Source organism: Vicugna pacos, chromosome 4, assembly GCF_048564905.1.
Source record: "Vicugna pacos chromosome 4, VicPac4, whole genome shotgun sequence".
NCBI lineage: Eukaryota > Metazoa > Chordata > Mammalia > Artiodactyla > Camelidae > Vicugna > Vicugna pacos.
The window spans coordinates 41,661,860-41,668,682 of record NC_132990.1 but is presented as its reverse complement, the minus strand read 5'-3'; positions in this window follow the sequence as shown (position 1 = coordinate 41,668,682).

Below are 6,823 nucleotides of genomic sequence, written 5' to 3'. Positions count from 1 at the left end.
ACACAAGGAAAATCAAAAGAAAAAATAGGCCTTGAAATTTTATCTCGCCGAAGGACAGAATTTCTCACATTAGTGTCCTCCCAATGTATTATTTTTATCCTTCAGCTTATATGAGAATTACAGAGTCCAACAAATGAATTGCTTTTGCCTTGATAAAAATAGAAGAGGAGCTTGTGGCAGGAATGTGTCTTAGGCTGTTACTTTGATGAAATGACCTAAACATGGAGATACCACTGATCGTGGAACATGATGAAAGTCATTTAAATTCTAGTACTGAAACAAAGGCTAAGAAACAAAGGGAAAGACTTCAAATGAGATGTAATGTAAGGGTCGACTGCGCTCACTTCTGAGGTATATCATGTGACAGGACATGCCACCTTGCAGTATTTGTCCTGATCGACTGCCGTAGGTAATTTATTTTCAGAGTCTTGCACTGTGTCTCTCTAAGTATGTGATTCACTATATGGCCACTCCTGTCCTGACTGCTAATAATCCACATTTCTGTCACTGATATGTTTTATGAGTCATTTATTCAACACATTCACTTCTGTCTGACTGAAGGGCAGAGCCATGACAGTTATTCCAAAGAGCTGCAAGTGAAAAAAAAAATGTATTTTAAAATATTGAAGGCAGCTCAAAGCATCTAGCATAAAGCTCCCCAAATGTACATTCACTTTAAAGAATCAAGCCATGTTGAAGGAGCTTCTTTTACTTTCTGCCCTTCCAGGAGAGCTTTCGGGCATTAATAATTAACTTCATGGATAGCTCACGACATGGATAGCAAATGAAAGGACATTCAAAGGAGTCCACATATTTAAATTAACACTGGCTTTCTACCTTCACAAAAAGCCATAGAATTTTAAGTGAGACTTCCTTGGCTCATTCTGTGTCCTGTACAATTCTCTTGGATTTTAATGAAATTTTAGAGGTGATAAAACAGTGAAAAAGACTTGATCTCCTTGACCTAGAAAGACTACTGAAAAGTCCACCTTTATAACATACCTATAATAATACACCTGTAGTCACCTATGTCTTCCATTAATATTCCAGCAGATATCACTGAGGCCCTATTACAAAGACCAGGGATAAGACATTCTAATACCACGTCACCAGGTCAGTCACTATCCCCTGATCACAGATGCCACTCCTGGGCAGACAGGAGAGTGAGGAAAAGTCCTGAATTAACTGTGCTAAAATCCAAAGTTACTAGATTATCTTAGGATGGATTCAGATGATTTTTCCCAGAGACAGCTATAACAAAGTTTAAAATAAAGATTAAGTTGAGTTATAGAAAAATAAAAAACATCATTTTCTTTCCTATACATGGGTAAGTGGCCCCCCAAATTAATACCTATTACTTTTTTCTTGTGACTTGTGTATTTGATATCTGTCACTGTATTTGATATAAATCACCTCAAAAAGTGGCAGCTTAAAAGAACCACAAACATTGAGTTCACACAGTTTCTGTGGTTTGGGAATTCCAGAGTGGCTTAGCTGGGTCCTGGGTGGTCCCGGATCAGGGTCTCTCACTGCTGCCATAAACACGATGATGGGGACCCCAGTCACCTGAAGGACTGAATGGAGCTGGGGGATCTGATTCTACCAGGGCCCCTTGACTCCCTGGCAAGTTGGTGCTGGTTGCTGGCAGGAGGCAGCAGTTCCTTGCCACATGCAATTTTACATAAAACTGCTGGAGCGTTTTCAGGACACGGTGGCTGACTTTCTCTCAAGAAAATAATTCTAAAAAGCACAAGGTGAAAGCCACATGTCTTTCATTATCTGCCCTCAGGAGTCACACCCCATCATTTCCACAGCATCCTATTAGTTCTAAGTGGTCAGCCTTATTTAATGGGGGAAGTGAGGCTCACTGGGGAACCCAGTAGAGAATGGCTACCACAATGTGCAAACTACAACTGTGTATTGTTTAGAAGGCATTTCAGCAGCAGCCATAAACCTGGAAATGATATTTCAAAGAATGTACTTTCAGAGAGACAAACCCAGCCAGCCTGAGAACTCAGTTTTGCATTGTTTTCTTGTTGGCACAACATCGTCTGATTAAAATACAGGATTTTCCATAGTCCATAGTTCCTTTTTTCCCACTCCACAGTGTAGTTGCAAACGTCATTTCACCAGCCCTAACATGATGCTAAAGCACGGATTCCTTGTTGAAAGCTACACAGCATGTTAGAGAGGAATGAGGCTCTGGTGAAGTTATTTCAACGCGTGAAGCATTTCGTCTACCTTTCTTTGTTACTACAAATAAAAACCAGTAAAATAAGAGGGATGGAAATAAAAGCCTGAGTCAAACAAAGAAATGCAATAGTTGGAACTGGCTGGCAGTATTATAAAATACAGACTTCTTTTCCCAAGTAAAATAAGTGAGGAAAGGGAGATAAGGAGAGAGAAATAAAACCAAGATGGAAGCAGGCTTTCTAATGCACTCCCTTATTTTTACAAATAAGGAAACTAAGGCCTAGCAAACTTAATTCGCTTATCCAAAAACACACAGAACGCTGACCAGTTATATATTCAGAGGCCATTTCACAAGCTTGACTTCTTTTCTCTTAATTTTGTATTTATACAACATCAAACAACAGGCCAAAAGGACAAAGTTGAGCGGAATTGGCTATTTATTGTCACCTCGACAAATAACAAGAGTGATTGCTTTGGTAGACGTCAACTATTCACAATTTTTAAGAAACATGAATTTGATTAAACAACTTTGCATGGTGAAGACAACACGAATCACTGGATGAAATCTTTCTTCTTAGTTCTAAAACTCAAGGTATTGTTTTAAGTTAAACATTTTGTCACTCTTCAGAAGACATTGTTAGAGAAAAAATACTGCTGTTTCTTTTTCTTTTTAAAATGCTTTTATTTTTGATACAATTTTGAATACAAAGGCTACTTCTTTCATGTAAGAAGCACTAATCACAGAAAATAATCTCACAGGACATACCTGATTAGATGAAACTGTTATCCTTTAGATGAACGTCTCTTTACTTGGCATTTTACAAGTGTGTTTTAGGAATTGTTTTCCAAGAGACAGTGTGACGCATTGCCTCCTTTCAACTCTACACTGTCTGCTCCTCTTTAGTGTGCAAAACTTTCTGATTGTAGTCATTTTACTTTCATGCCACATTACCCTAGAAAATGTTCTCCCAAACAAACAATTGCTGTCAAAAAGCAGAAGATGCACTGTTTGTCTTGGATGCTAGTGAATGAAATAACTCGTAATACTTTACGGCTTGGTTTGGAAATGCCGCTGCTTCATATGGAGGCTGATTTAGCATATGCTAAATGGCAACTCTTAGTTGCTTGGACAAGGTGGGAAAAGGTTCTTGGATTAATTGATTAGAATATGTGAAAACTACTGGGCCCTGTAGACAAAGAGGCACAGTAATGATACACAGGCACCGGAATTTCTCTTATAAAATCAAACCTTTGCTGAGCACCTGTCACTGACTGAGCACCTATCACTGAGCACTTATCACTGACTGAGCACCTATCACTGACTGAGCACCTATCACTGAGCACCTATCACTGACTGAGCACCAGTCACTGACTGGACACCTGCTACTGACTGAGCACCTATCATTGATCACGGATGATACTGTTGATAAGGGTTCAAAGTTGAATTTGGGTTTTAGGGCTCAAATCCTATTTCTCACCTCTTCTACCCTCCAGGTTTTATTCTAAATGTACTAAACACAGAACACAGAAGGAAAAAAAGGTCAGATATCTTAGAAAATACTCACTAATTAGAGCTCCTCAAGAAAAGGCTTTGTAGCCCGGCCACGGTGAAGAGGCTTAAATAAGTCTCAGCCGATTATCAACACCCAGTAACCTCTACCCCATCAGAAAACCAATTCAAAACATCCCTGCCGGTGCCAGTAATGAGGAAATAAGAAAGAAGTAAAGAAAAAAAAATCATGTCATAATCACCAATGCCTACAGTTTAGCTGTCTATGCTACCTGGACTCCACTATTTAGACTGTCGAACTGATAGGAAGCTGTTATGTAAGAGGAAAGACAGCAAAGGAGAGACGCCTTGACGTCCTCTTACAGGGGGTTAAGGGCCCTGAGGGCGTCTGTCTCTGTGAGGTGGGTCTGAGCTCTGCCCAGGTGGCCCTCCTGTTTGAGAACAGAAAGCCCCAGGGAAGAAGGCAGGAAGTAAAAGTGTGAGCAAGGGTCTGCCCTGAGAAAACCACCATCAGCAGCAGAAGATGCTCGTCCGTTCTCCATGCAATGACCCCACTCACTAGTGATCAGTGACCAAATGAAAGTCAGGCTCAGACCAAAAAAAAAAAAAAAAATCCTTCTCTCTGGTAAGGAAGTCCAGTTGCAACCACTGACATTTCCTTCCATGGTCCTCTGACTGGGGAAAAGAAGCCTGGGCAGCAACTGCTTTCCTCTGGGCAAAGGCTATGTCCAAGGGAGAAAGCGTCTCCCTTCCTATCTGATATCAATGTGCCTCTTACGGAACTGGGAATCAGAAAGCTTGGGCTCAAGCCAAAGGCTGTCACCATCACCATCACCTAGCTGGATATGCTGGCAGTTATCCATCATCTAGAAATCTCGGTTTCTTTGGGGCCTCTGAAAAATGTCATTCCCCACTAGCTGTGAATGACGAAGGCCTTCTCTCTGTAGGTTTATCCAAGGAATTCTCTGGGCCAATCCTGAATAGACCTGGGAGCCTCTTAGACATCTCCTATCCCCTGAAGGAGGAGGTGGGATGCAGAGGCAAGAGTCTAGAATTAGTCTTGCAGCATGAAGTCTGTGTGCCTGGGGTGAGCTGTGTGCCTTCAGGGGCCTGCTGGACAACATTTCTCTCTAAGTCCTCCTGGGATTTCCCAAGACTGGCTTCTATCCGAGTCCCTTAAGTGTGTTCCAGTTTTCCCAGTTTGAAACCTCTATAACTGCAGTGTGACTCCTCCCCTGCTCAGAGGAAGGGCCTCTTTTTCCATCTCGTTTAGTCATAACATCGTATCTGCTAGGGAATTTTAGGGTCATCCCTTGGGTGTTGGCCCCATGTTCACCACAGCCCTGGGTGAGGGGCATGTATATTATAGGTTAGCTTCTTTGGAGCCAGTTGCACACCAGGATTAGCCCTGTTGGCTCTGGCCCACATCTTTCCGGCTTCCTTTCTGATACCTACTGGCGTGCTCTTAAAGTCACAGCACGTCTCTTGTATAAGGCTACAGCTCTCCAATCCTGAGAACTTCACAAAACTGATTGGCTTTTATACTGTAAACAACGCAATGGCACCAGTCAGAGATGGACGGCTGTGGCTGTCCTTTGGCAACGCTCTCTGCGTGAGTGCAGTACAGCTAAGAGATGTGAAAGGCTTGCTTGTAAGGAAGGCAAGCTGTTTTCAGGACCAGGAATGTCCCTGCTCCATCTCAGCAGCCAGTCTAGGTTTAATTTCTGTTCAGCCTCCCCAGGCAAAGATGTTTGTTTCTTTCTTTGTAATAAGTACCTACTACACATCTCTACTGTTTCACCAATTGTACCACATTGTACCTACTGGGTTTAAGTTTATTTCTCAATTTTGTTACAGTCTCATTAAGTCCAGGACCCTATATTAACTATCATTGTACTGTCAGTACCAAGCATTATCCTTGGACTTTTAATAAATGTGTTGTATGACTAGGTGCATAGATGGATAGATGGATGGATGGATGATGCAATCAGTCCTACAACTGGACTAGGGTATCATGGAATATTAGTGTAAAAGATCATCTTATGTTCACCCCAAAGTGTCATAGTACTTGGAAGACCTTTGATAAATTCTGACTTTGAGGGCAAGGCGTCAGTTCTAAGACACAGATTTTTGCTGCATGTTTTACATCTCTGAAATGGGCAGGCATCTCCTAGACCTTGTTGGACAGGCAGCAGTCAGGATTTGGTTGTCACGTTGTTTTCGTACATGCAAAATGGTAGGGTGGGTATTAATGTTTCAAAGGAATTTGTGGAGAAGAATAGGATGGTTTTAGAGAAATGTGACATCACCAACACTCCTGACACCATGGAAGATAAAGTATGTGGAAAATCACAATATCTACTGCTTTGAATGGAAAAGTTTTCAGAACAGACAACATTTGAGTATAAAGAAGTATTAAGGATATCTTAACCAATTTAATTTGCTTTGTTTTCCCTTTTAGGGAATGCACAAGAGTGCTAGATCATAATCTATGTCTAAATAACTCTAAAACAGCTCTTTCAATAAGAAGAAAATAAAAACTCTAAGTGAGAGGAAAATGTTATGTAAATTTAATTGATAGCATTTTTTCTTTCTTAAGCAATCTATAAAATAATGGTGGTTCTTATAGTCAATAATGCCATATTCCATGAAATATGGGGCACTTGCTGTAAAATTAGGGATTTTCCCCATCTTTTGGGAAACAAACGGGATTAGTAAATTGTAACTGTTCTGTTACTGAAGTAAAGGCACATAGAGATCTACATGTACCTTTCTTAGAAAGATAAATTTCACAGTGTTGCAATAAATAGGACACATGATGCTTGCAAATTCCCCTAGAGAAGTTTCTCTGTTCAAAATGGGGTTTTGTTATTGTTTAATGTTGCCCAGGAAAGCCACATTAAAAAGAGTCAATATGTTTTTGACAGCACTGCCAATCAATTCCTCCTCCACAGTCCCCACCTGACAAGGGGTGTAGGCAGACAAGATGGAAAACCCTCTATTCTCACTCACCCCAACTCGGAGGCAAACATGAGTTTGCTGCCAAAATCCTCTCTTCCCTCAAAAGAAGGTCATGTGTCCACATCTTGGACAATCAAAAATAAAAGGAAAGAACTGAAG